Source organism: Microcebus murinus, chromosome 27, assembly GCF_040939455.1.
Source record: "Microcebus murinus isolate Inina chromosome 27, M.murinus_Inina_mat1.0, whole genome shotgun sequence".
NCBI classification, from domain to species: Eukaryota; Metazoa; Chordata; class Mammalia; order Primates; family Cheirogaleidae; genus Microcebus; species Microcebus murinus.
In genome coordinates, this window is record NC_134130.1 from 14,793,592 (window position 1) to 14,805,156 (window position 11,565).

Consider the following 11,565-nt stretch of genomic DNA (forward strand, 5'->3'; position numbering starts at 1 on the left):
CCCCACGGGCGGACTTTGGCTCCTGGGGCCGCGGGGCCCACCGTGCGGGCCTCTCCGCGCCTCCGCGGGCAGGGCAGGGGCGGGCAGGGCCGAGGGGGAGACAGGGGCCGGGAGAGGGGATTCGAGGGCGGGGGCTGGAACGGCTCAGGAGACCCGCGGGGAGAGCTCGCGAGCGCCGGGGGTGCTGGTGAAGGAGGTGGAGCTCGGCCTAGTTTGGTCGCTGGAAAGTATCTACCCGGGAAATCAATCAACCTGCAGGAAACAGAAAAATGGAAGTCGAGGTTTAGGAAGAATTGTCACTTCCCGACTTGAGTGGTGCACACTGGGGGCGGAGACTTGAGACCGAATGGAGAGGCCTTTCCTAGCACCTAAGTTCTTTGCCCTGAACTTCCAGAAGGGAGATTGTACCCTCTCCCCCGTCTTCCTCCATTCCCTCCCCGATAGCCCTTCAGGCCCGGCCCCTGCTGCACCTCCGTGTCCCTTGGAGCTAGAAGCCCGCGGAGTCGCTCCCCTCGCCCCTGTCGCTCCCGCGCGGGGTCCCCCGCAGCCCCGCCACAGCCACCACCGCGGCTCCACTCAATCGATTTTTGCTGCATGTCAACACTTATTACCGGTGAGTGTGAGGGCATTTTTCTCCTTCTTAGGTCTCTTAATGATTTCTGAGCTAGTTGTGTATTAAAGTGCTTAAAGGAACCTTTAACGTAATCTATAGCATGAACACCGACTTCCCGCCCGGGTTCACAGATGGCGAGCTCGAGGCCGGGGCGGGCGGCGGGGACCGGGCCTCAGGGCCTCAGCCCGCCGCCCAGAGCCACCCGGAGGTGGCCCGGCCGGGCAGGGCCCCGGGGGCTTGCTCGTCCTCAGCCCCCAACCACCTGTTACTCGCTTGCGCTGTTTCTTCTCTGGGCGCCCTTGGTCTATCTTGGGGTTTTTATTCTATTTTTAAAAAATATTTAAAAATATTTCCAAGGCCCCAAACTCCTCATGCCCCAAATACTGATTTCATATTGGTGGAGACCTGGGGAGAGATGTCTACAGCCCGCGTTTGTCTCAACTTCCTCCCGGTTCCTAAATCTGAGTTTGAATGGCTACACAACTTGGTTAGAAATTTAATTTTTAGAAATCTGTTGGGAAGCCTGGGCCCTATAGGCGGATTAGGAGGCAAATCCTCTTCGTCCCCTCATTGCCCTGCTCTTTTTCTCACCCCCTCCTCTTTCTACGAGGTGCTGAAACCCGGGAGTCCTTTTAGGACTGCAACAAAAAAATTAATGGGAAAAAATAAACAGCGTCTTAAAAGTCCCGATATTCCTCGAAAGCCCCATAAATTAACCCTATGAAGGGCGGCGAGCCCTTTTAAGGAGGGTCTATAAAAATCCCGTGCATTCTCGGTGGAGGACTACCCTGCCCCCAACCGCTGCAGCGCATGTGACCAAACAAAGGTCTGCCCTGCAATCCACATCCTAATCCACGGGCGCCCCCGCCGCCGTCGCGGCTCCCCAGCCCCCGCCGCGCAGAACCCGCGGGCTGGGCCTGGCGTCCCGGGCTCGCCGAGCTGACTTTTTTAGAGAGGATGAAAAAAGCAGGGGTGTAATCAGATCAGAGGCCTTTATGAATATAGACTCCCTATTGATTGATTTATAAACCCCCCGGCGAGCTGCAGTTAATCTAAGCACCCCGGGAAGCAAGCAACGTGGCTGCCTGAGGAAGTACACTGGAGGAATTTCTAGGAGCAAATTTTCAGAAGGAATTTTTTTAAATACCTTTCCTTCCCCAGCCTCCCAAACAATTGCATTTTGACTGAGGTTTAGAAAATGGTAATTAACAATGAATATTTTTTAAAATATGGGTTAAATAGAAATACATAAACCGATTTACCTTGGCAGGTTTCAGCAGACAACACCCGGGAAATTTTAATCTTAAAAAGTTATCACTCTTGCCCCGTCCCCGCCGGCCCCACCCCGTCCCCAAGGGAGGACTCCTCATTGTTGACTCTATCTGAAAAGATAGAAACCAGAATATTGTGTTTGGGATGCATAACTTCATTCACGTCCATGCTGAGTATTTTATGCATTTTATGTAAATGTTGATTTTAGATTTTGTTTAAAGTCCCACAAGAAATAAAATACCACCGAAGACGTATTTCATTCTACTTAATTACTTTTTTAAAAAAACCATTTCTACTTTTGTGACAACGCATTGTTAGCTGTCCAGTGGCAGTTGTGGAAACCAGGAGTTACTTGAAGCTCAAGTTATTCAGCAGAAGAATGGCTAAAAGCCATCTGAATTCCTTATAAATTTAAACAACATTTTTAAAACATTGAATGAATATATGGTAAATGTGTTTACTTTGGGGTGGTATGAGGGAGGGATTGCATGCTTTTTCTTCCCTCTGGAGGACTGAGAGAAGTTCAGACTCCCGGACCCGCCCTCAGCAGGGTGTGCGTCTGTGCCCAGTGACTTTGATGGATCTTTCCAGACCTAGGCCTTCTAGTCTTCTGGCAAAAATGTTTAAAATGCTTTCCATCCCTCCTGCTCTCTCTTTTTCTTCCCCATCTTCTCTTTCTCCTGTTTTGTTTGTCCATAGCCAAGATTTTGTCTCCTGTTTTGTTTTTCCCCTATTCAAGCAACTTAGAAGATGGCCCCGCTAACGCAGCGCCCCATGTGCCAAGGCAGGGCGTGTGGCGGTCCCCCTGCAGCCCGCTCGCTCACCAAAGCTTCCTCCCCCAGGAGCAGCAAAGCGCTCTGCCTCGCAGACAGGAACCTTTATCCTGGTCTCTCTGGGAAGATGAGACCTGGAACCGCCCCTGCTGTCCCTGAGAAAGCGACGCGGCAGCATATCCAATGTGACTTGGAACTCAGACTAGTGGCAGCTCAATTCTTGGGCGCACTTCCCCACTCTGCCTGTGTCAACAGTCCCCCAAACTCTTCTTCTTTGGGCAGGTATCAATCGCTGTGGGGTTGCCGCACCCAGTAGAAGCTTGATGGCATCTTACTCTGTCCTCCAGGATGGACTGGCAGGGCCTTCTGGGTTGTCACTTACTGAGGCGCCTGCATTTGGTTGACCACTGGCCACCCTGGTAGCTTCAGCCCGCTGTGTGCGGGCGAAGGGGAGGAGGGGAGAGGGCGACAGGGAATACCGACAGGGACAGAGGCGGGGACCCTGCAGGCCATGCCCAGCGCTGAGGAAGGGCTTTGCCTGCCGGAGCCTAGGGCTACAACAGACTACGCATCGCTTTTTTAGAAAATAAAATAATATCCAACAAAAAAAAGTAAAATAAAGTCCCCTACTCCTGGCGCTGGGCCTCAGGCGATGGTCCTCCAAGGGACTACTGACCTCAACATCTCCAGCCCCTGCTAGAAATCCGGGAAATTGAGGGAGCCGTTCTTATCTGCTGAGGTGGTGTCTTGTCTGTTTCTCTAACCAAAAAAAAAAAAAAATCCTGCAAACGCGGGGCTGCAGCTCCGGGCTCCGGCTTCCCGGCGGAAGCTCCCCAGCCCCGAGCCCGCCCGGCCTGCCAACCGCCGCGCGGAGCCGACGCAGTTTGGAGGGCCGACCTAGATCTTTTGGAGCCCCGAATCCCGGCGGGCCCACGCGGCCCAGCTCCCAGAACGACCTGAGCCACCCCATGGTGGCTTTTCCTAGGTCCTCATTGGCCGCCTGAACCGTGGTTTGGGGACAACTGCATCCCACTGCTTTCCATTGACCAGAACAGCTGCTGTATCTGAACCTTCATTTTCCTGGCGGGTGGCTTGAGAGAAGGCCGGGGACATGGGAAGATGTGCTTCCTCCTTTTACCTGACAGTATTTTCGGAGGCGCTGGGAGAAGAGGGAACACGAAGGCCACCTACGCACCTCCGGGTCGCCCTCTGGGTCCCGGCGCTCAGTGTTTGCAAGTCCCTCCAGACTTCAAAACCGGAATCTAATCTGCAGCTGCTGCCGCCCCCCGCTTCCCGCCCGCGTCCCCGCCCTGAAGCCCCTGGCCAGGCACAGAAGCCCGAGCTGGGGCCCACCGAGCGGCCTCGTGGGCAGCGCCCCGCCCCGCCCCGCGCCCGGACGCGGCGCTCAGGGCCGGCGGCCGCCTCGCCTCGCGGGCGGTCGGAGCCTCCGGGCCGCGCCCGGCCGGGGCGCGCATGTGCCCGTGTCCCTGCTCCTGGAGTCCCGCAAAGGAGCCGCGGAGCCCCCGCCACATCCCCTCTCACCCCTGCGGGCCTCCGCGCCTCCTCTCCCGAGCGCCCTTACACCTTGAAGGGGTCATCCCTGCCGGCCTCCTCCGCCCGCCTCTCGGAGCCGGGGTTGAACATTAACCGGCCCGAGCTGTAGACTGGGGTAAAACGTTACACATAAACGTGAACCGTCTATCCGGTCCCGGCCGCGAGGACCCTCCCGCAGCCACTTCCCGGGACGGTCAGCGCAGGCGGCCCCCGACAGGTGAGCGCCGGAGGACCGGGTCGCCGAGCCGCCTTTCCCTGGCCGGCCCGAGGTGAAGAGAACGTCCTTTCTGCTCACTCCTGAGAAAGGGCGGAACCCGGTTTCCGTCTCCCATAAAGTTTCGTGGGGGCGGCCGGAGTCTAGGGGGAGCTGCTCCCCACAGGCCCGAGAAAGGTCGCCCCGCTGCCAGCCGGGGAGCCGGGGATGGCACCCGGGCGGCTCGGGCGTGGCAGCAAGAGCCTGGAACCCCGGCCCGCAGCCCGAGGGAGGCGCGAGGTGGGCGGCGCAGGCGGCTGGGGGCTGAGACCGGCCTGAGCTGGCCCCGGCTGCGGCCACGCGCAAGCCCTGACCCGGGGTCGCGCCCAGATCCTAGGCTTCTGTCCCGATCCCGCCCCCAACTCGCCTGGGCCCTGCCTCTTTCCGACTGGGACCAATTTTTTTCTGTAAACACAAGTAATCAAAAGTAACAGTGATACTTCTGCACTGGCTTACGGGCCAGGCCCACGTGCCCGGCAAATACTCGGAATTCATGAAAAGGTGACAGAGCTGAAGGGAGAATCCAAGGCAGTGCACCTCCTGCGCTCTTGTGCCTTCGCCTGGAAACAGCAGTGACTCAGGGCCCAGCAAATTCCTGGATGGGAAAGTGATTCTGTTTCTGCATCTCTTTTTCCCCCTGCCTAATCCTCTTTCCCTCCTCCCCCATTCAAGAAAAGAGAGAAAGTAGGCGCAAGCTGGAGAAAGATGTGATGTGACATAGACTTTCAGGAATTGCCAACCAACATGGAGAATAATTTTTATGCCACTTGAGAAGGTTGGTTTATTTCTTATGCAAAGTAGTTGTTTATTTAAAATGTAGTGCCTGGTCCATGATAACCTCTCAGTAAACCTTTTTTTTGAACAGGTGGCACGCTCCCCCTCCCAACCTGGACCCTACCTCTGGCCTGTTTATTAAACCAGCAGAATTTTTGCTGGGAGCATTCACCGAGGTCTTTGTGCTTAGGGGTGTTACGAAGTAGCTGGGGTGCTGTGCACAGCCGGCATGAACTCGGCGTCATCCCATCACCTTCACGGTCACATCTTTGCTTCCTCAGAGGCCACTGCTGCTTCTTCGGTGTGTTCAGAGCCTGTATAGGGAGCCTGAGAATTTCTGGCAGGGGACGGAGGGTGGTAACAGAGACATGCAGTGAACAGGTTTTTCAGAGACTCAGCAGGCATCCGGCGTGTGGTGAGCACTGTGTATATGTATTCATTGGATGTCACCAGTCGGTTCCCAGGGAAAATGGCTTTGCATTTAAAATGTGGTTACAGAGTGTTCATCACTTCATGTAGTGTTGCTGCTCTAACTTCAGTCTGCGCAATGTTCTATGTCATTTCCGTAGAGCAATGCAGCCCAAATTTGTCATCACCCAACTTTGGGTTACTGCACTCTCCCAAGAAAAATAGAATTGACTCAAATGTTCCACCAATTAGCTCTAGAGAGACAATGAACACATCAAAGCAAATAAATAGAAAGAGGTATGAATCTCACACTCAGTTGCCCTTCAGTGACTTAGAGATACAGGGAAGCATAGGTGAGGGAAGGGCATTTACATTTAAAGGGGAGTAGCTGGGGAAAGAAGTATTATAAGGGGTATTGCAGCATTCATGCCAACTGTCTTCTCCCCCAACCAAATTACCATGTTATCTGACACCCTCGATCTATTTGTGTCCTGGGTAACAGACAGTTTGACCAAGAGGTCACAGACTAGAGGGCTGGGGTGATTGGAAACAAGTTTGACAAGAAAGGAATCTGGGTGGGGTGCCACCATGGAGGAGGAGAGAGGCAGAAGCCTAGCAACTCGGAGTCTCTGCTGGACCCTGTATTTGCATAAAGCGCCTTGTCGAGGATGGGGACTGGGGGTAGCTGTCAACACAGCTTCATGGCTGCAAGAAATGTAAGTCTTTTTCTAAATCCCTTTCCTTTAACTTCCTTTTATTTCCTACCTTCTTCGTTTCCTCCATTTGCCCTTCCCTAGAATTCTGGTTGCTCCTGAATTATCCTCTGCTCGTCCTCTCTTTTGAATGATGGCTTCAGATCTTTTTTTAGTGTCCACTTTTAAGTTATGCAAGTTGTTTTATTCAATCAAGAGTAAGTTGTTTGTATTTGTGAGTACAACAGTAAAGGCTTCAGGACCAATAAGCACACAGTATTGAAAGCTGTCTTTTCAGAGCATAAGGGGACTGTGCACACTCTTTAACAAAGCCCACTGCAGGCAAGGTAGACTGGGGGGCGGAGGAGCACGCTCCCTTCACCCCAGGCAACACACCCCTGGCCTTCTCACCACCCCAAAGTGGGAGGTCTCAGTCCAGCTTACCATTGTCATCTTGGAAGCTTCTCCTCCCTTGAAACTACCACCCATGGACTTGCACCCGTGGTCAAAATTATGTGTTCCAAGAAAACACAGAAATAGTCTTTCATAGATTTTATGTGCTAACATGAGTTCCTCTCTGCATCTCTCCGTATAAATGCACATGTTTTTCTTGTGCTGTCTCCTCTTATTATTGGATCAACTGTATTTTATGGTGATTTTTTTCCCTTTCGGGATTGGGAAACTCCATTGTCATCTTGCAACTCTTTTGGATTAGAACTTGGTCGAAAGATATCTTCTCTTCCACAGAAGGGCTGTTTTACCCTTCATTAGCTCCTTCTTTTCCTTTCTAGCATCCTTCAAAATTTCCCTTAAAGGTAATTCTAAATTTCACAACTCCCCCCTCTTTTACTTTTAAAATTTCATATCTGGACACTTATTATTCCCATACCTCAAAACTACCTTTCATCCATATTACTTCTTTGGCAATTGTCATATGGGGTGTTTTATTATGAGTTAAGATTTTGGGCATCGTTTTTCTTTTTTCTTTTTTCTTTTTTTTTTCTAGCGTCTTGTGGGAGCCAGGTGAATGCCTGGTAAAATAGTAGATGTTCAATAAATGTCTGTTTATCAAATGCTATAATTAAAAGCTTTGTTCACAAAAATAAAAGTTCAAAGACATTAAAATCTATTGAATTGGCATGAATTAAATCTCAGATTTATTCTAATTAATTTCTTAATCCTTTTCCTAACAAATTAGACATGTAGAAGAATTCTATAGCAGAAATTCCATCTTAGTCTTTTTCATCAACACTACCAACATCTCTACATCAGTGCATTTTTAGGATGATGAACCATGATCCGGGTTCATAAGATATTGGACAAATTTTAATATCTCTTAAAATACCTACAATAAAATAAAGAAGTTTTTGTTTTTTTTTTATAAATCTAGTTTGGGGACTATGTGTGGTAAGGGAAGTAGAGAAAGGTGTGTGTGTGTGTGTGTGTGTGTGTGTGTGTAGAAGTGTGGGAGACATGTGGATGACATAGAAATTTCCAGCCCGAAATTATCCAGGATCATTTTAGTAGTTAAGGGATTATGATGTCCTATCCTCACAATCATTTTACACTTTTAAAAGTTTACTCTTCCCATTCATAGTAAAATATAGTGTATCAAAATATACTGGACCAAGTTGTTTTTCCATTCTTATAGTTAGAAATAAGGAAACCTAAGAAATTAAAAATATTGGCCCCAAAACAACAACAACAAAAAGATTTAATTCAATCAGACTTTGATTAAAGGCATAGACCAAACAAAGTTTTGTGCACTAGGTCTTACATATTTTTGATGAATTTATTGGTGGCAAAATATTTCTTAGAACGCTTACCTACCATAGCCACTCCCACTTTCCAGCTATTCCCATAAACAACAAACTAAACACACTGCACCAGAAACAATGGGAACAGTGGTGTTACCTTTGATGAAACATCTATGAAGCATTTAGTAACTCAATATATTGCAGAAAAAAATGTTTTACCTTATTGTGCTAAATAAATTAACCTAAAAAATACATACATGAACAAACAAGTCAAATGGCAGAGCCCAGAACTATAGAGAATGACAATGAGGTGGTTTTGCGGAGCTTTCTAAGGGCCAGTCTGTGGGCACACGCACTGGTCCTGCTCACGCTGTTGCTGAGGGGCAATACAGGGACAGGTAGATGACTGGGGATTTGAAAATCCAAGGGGGAGGATGTGACAGACTGGGCAAATTTTCTTTGATTGGCTTACTCACTACAATCATCATTTAAAAAAATTATCTACACACTCATAAAGCAATGGGTCAATATGATTTTCACAGCACTCACTACATTTTTACCTTTATTTTATGCATAACCTTTCTAAATACGACAACATCGAGTGATGCAGAAGACAATTTCTGTGAGCCAGGAACTGTGCTGGTGCTTTTCAATCAGTTTTCACAACAATTCTATAAAGTAGATGCTATCGTTTCCCTATTTGACAAATGAGAAAACTGATGCTCAGAGGTACTTAGTTCAGGCTGGCCAGTTAATGAGTGGCAGAGTCAGACCTCAAGTGGGACTCAAATCAGTTAGAATCTGACAAGGCCACCAAACAATATGGCCACCATGAAAGAATTGCTAATCTTCTATATCCTTTTCTGTTGATGTGATTAGAAAATGCCATTCTTAAAATAAAGGGAAAAATTCATTAAAAGTGCTATGAAAATAATATTTCCTAGTTAGCTTATAGGATGAATAGTGTTGGGGGAAAAATGATTACAGTGACTGAGTCAATCGAAGATAAAATTGTTTTACTCTTTCCCCTGTGTTTCAGGCCACATTTCTCACACTGAAGTAAGAGACTCAACTTGTCCTCATAGTTTGACATATGACATTTTAGGTATGAAAGAAAAGCAGCAAACTCTTGCTGATATTAAAGAAAGAATAATATGTACACCTCCTTTGTATATAGAGAAACACATATGTACAAATGTATGTGTACATGTACCGAGAGCTTTTTCCTTGGTCTTGTGCATTACAATCAGCTCCTTCTCTTCTTGCCTCCCCTCACCAGAATTGTCCCTTTTTGAGGTTAATTCCAGGTCTCAGCTTAGACATCTCTGCTCTGGGAAAGGCCTCCCTCACACTGGGTTAGTTCCGTGTGCCCTTCTGTGTACTTCCATAGCCACATCAAAGCACAAAACAATAACATCAAGAAACTTGACACTTTTGAAGAGTATAAGCCAGTAATTTTATAGAATTCCAGAATGTCTCTCATTTGTTTGGGTGCTATTCTGACATGATTAGATTCGGGTTGCATATCTTCTGTGATATTCAGGCTATCATAGTGCATAGTACACAGACATGCTGTGTCCTAGTGTATCATGTCATGAGGCACCCAATGTCATTGTTTTTGTTTTGTTTGTTTTTTGTTTTTTGTTTGTTTTTTTTTTTGAGACAAAGAGTCTCGCTTTGTTGCCCCGTCTAGAGTGAGTGCCGTGGCATCAGCCTCGCTCACAGCAACCTCAAACTCCTGGGCTCAAGCGATCCTCCTGCCTCAGCCTCCCGAGTAGCTGGGACTACAGGCATGTGCCACCATGCCCGGCTCATTTTTTGTATATATATATTTTAGTTGGTCAATTAATTTCTTTCTATTTTGAGTAGAGACAGGGTCTTGATCAGGCTGGTTTCGAACTCCTAACCTCAAGCAATCCGCCGGCCTCAGCCTCCCAGAGTGCTAGGATTACAGGCGTGAGCCACCACACCCGGCCTGTTTTGGTTTTTTTTTTTTCTTTTTTTTTGAGACAGAGTCTTACTCTGTCGCCCGGGCTAGAGTGCCGTGGCGTCAGCCTAGCTCACAGCAACCTCAAACTCCTGGGCTCAAACGATCCTTCTGCCTCAGCCTCCCAAGTAGCTGAGACTAAAGGCATGCGCCACCATGCCCGGCTAATTTTTTCTATATATTTTTAGTTGGCCAATTAATTTCTTTGTATTTTTAGTAGAGACCGAGTCTTGCTCTTGCTCAGGCTGGTTTCGAACTCCTGACCTTGAGCGATCCTCCTGCCTCAGCCTCCCAGAGTGCTAGGATTACAGCCGTGAGCCACCGTGCCCGGCCCAATGTCATTGTTAATTGATGACTTGATTAAGGCGATATCTACTTCACTAGTTTCATGTTTAAAAGTTATTTTAGCAGCTTCTCTGTTAACATTATGCTTTTCCCCATTGTAACTGGTATTTCGTGAGCAGCATTATGGTAACAGACCGAGGCCTCCTACCAACAGCCATGTGCATGAGCGTGGAGGAGGGGGGCTCTCCGGCTCTTCAGACGGCGGCAGCCAAGGCGCACAACCCGACTGCCACCTCCTGAGTCTCTGAGCGAGAACTACTTAGCTAAGCTGCTCCTGCATCTCTGACCCTCAGAACTGGATGAGTTAAATATTTTTTGTTTAAAGAGGCTAAGTTTTGGGATAATTTGTTACATTGCAACACAGAGCTAATAATATACTATCTATGTTCTATATTCCGAAAGTTTCTGTCACTTTTTATCTATTATAGTCTCTCTCCTTCTTTGCACTTGGGGATTTATTCTTTTTCTTTTCTTTCTTTCTTTCTTTCTTTCTTTCTTTCTTTCTTTCTTTCTTTCTTTCTTTCTTTCTTTCTTTTTTGCTGCCATTTTTGAGGAGAATAGAGATAAGCAAAAGCATTCAATTCTCTGCATTTTATCAGAAGTCCAAGGAAGTGGATCTTAAGTACACTTTTGAAGTAGAGAAGGGAAGGGACTAGGAGCTACATACTAGGAACAGTTGAGATAGAAGAAATATGAGACAAACACTAAGAGACAGAGAAAGACACTTTATAGAAAATAAAAAGCAATTGAAAAATATACCTTTATTCACATTTAATAATTCTGATTTTTTTAAAAATATAGCTTTAGGAATATTTATTTTGTCTGCCCAGCACCAACCCCCATTTTTGGGAAACAGATCTATCCTCCTTTCAGGGGAACTGGTCTTCTCTTTACTCATATACTATATTGTTCTAATCCAGGCTACCAATTATAGAACCCATCTCTGTGTTCATGAGAGCAGGCATGTGACCTGGGCTGGCCTTGCGTCCTTCCCCAGGAGGTTTCAGGCGGGAATTTAGAGAAGAGAAGCAGTCTTTTCATGATGAAAAGAGATGAGAACTTATCAAAAGCCAAGTTCTCCAGAGCAGAAGGTTGCAGTCTCTGGGGAAGACACAGAGCTGGCTCAGAGAAGCACAG

At 47.9% G+C, this 11,565-nt stretch overlaps 1 long non-coding RNA gene across 1 annotated transcript; it reads left to right on the top strand.

Annotated features, from left to right (window-relative positions):
• The first annotated feature begins 399 nt into the window (after positions 1-399).
• On the top strand, positions 400-7,446 carry LOC142864827 (uncharacterized). Its single transcript, XR_012915126.1, has 3 exons — positions 400-613; positions 5,138-5,240; positions 5,331-7,446. It is a non-coding gene; the product is annotated as an uncharacterized LOC142864827 (long non-coding RNA).
• The last annotated feature ends 4,119 nt before the right edge of the window (positions 7,447-11,565 follow it).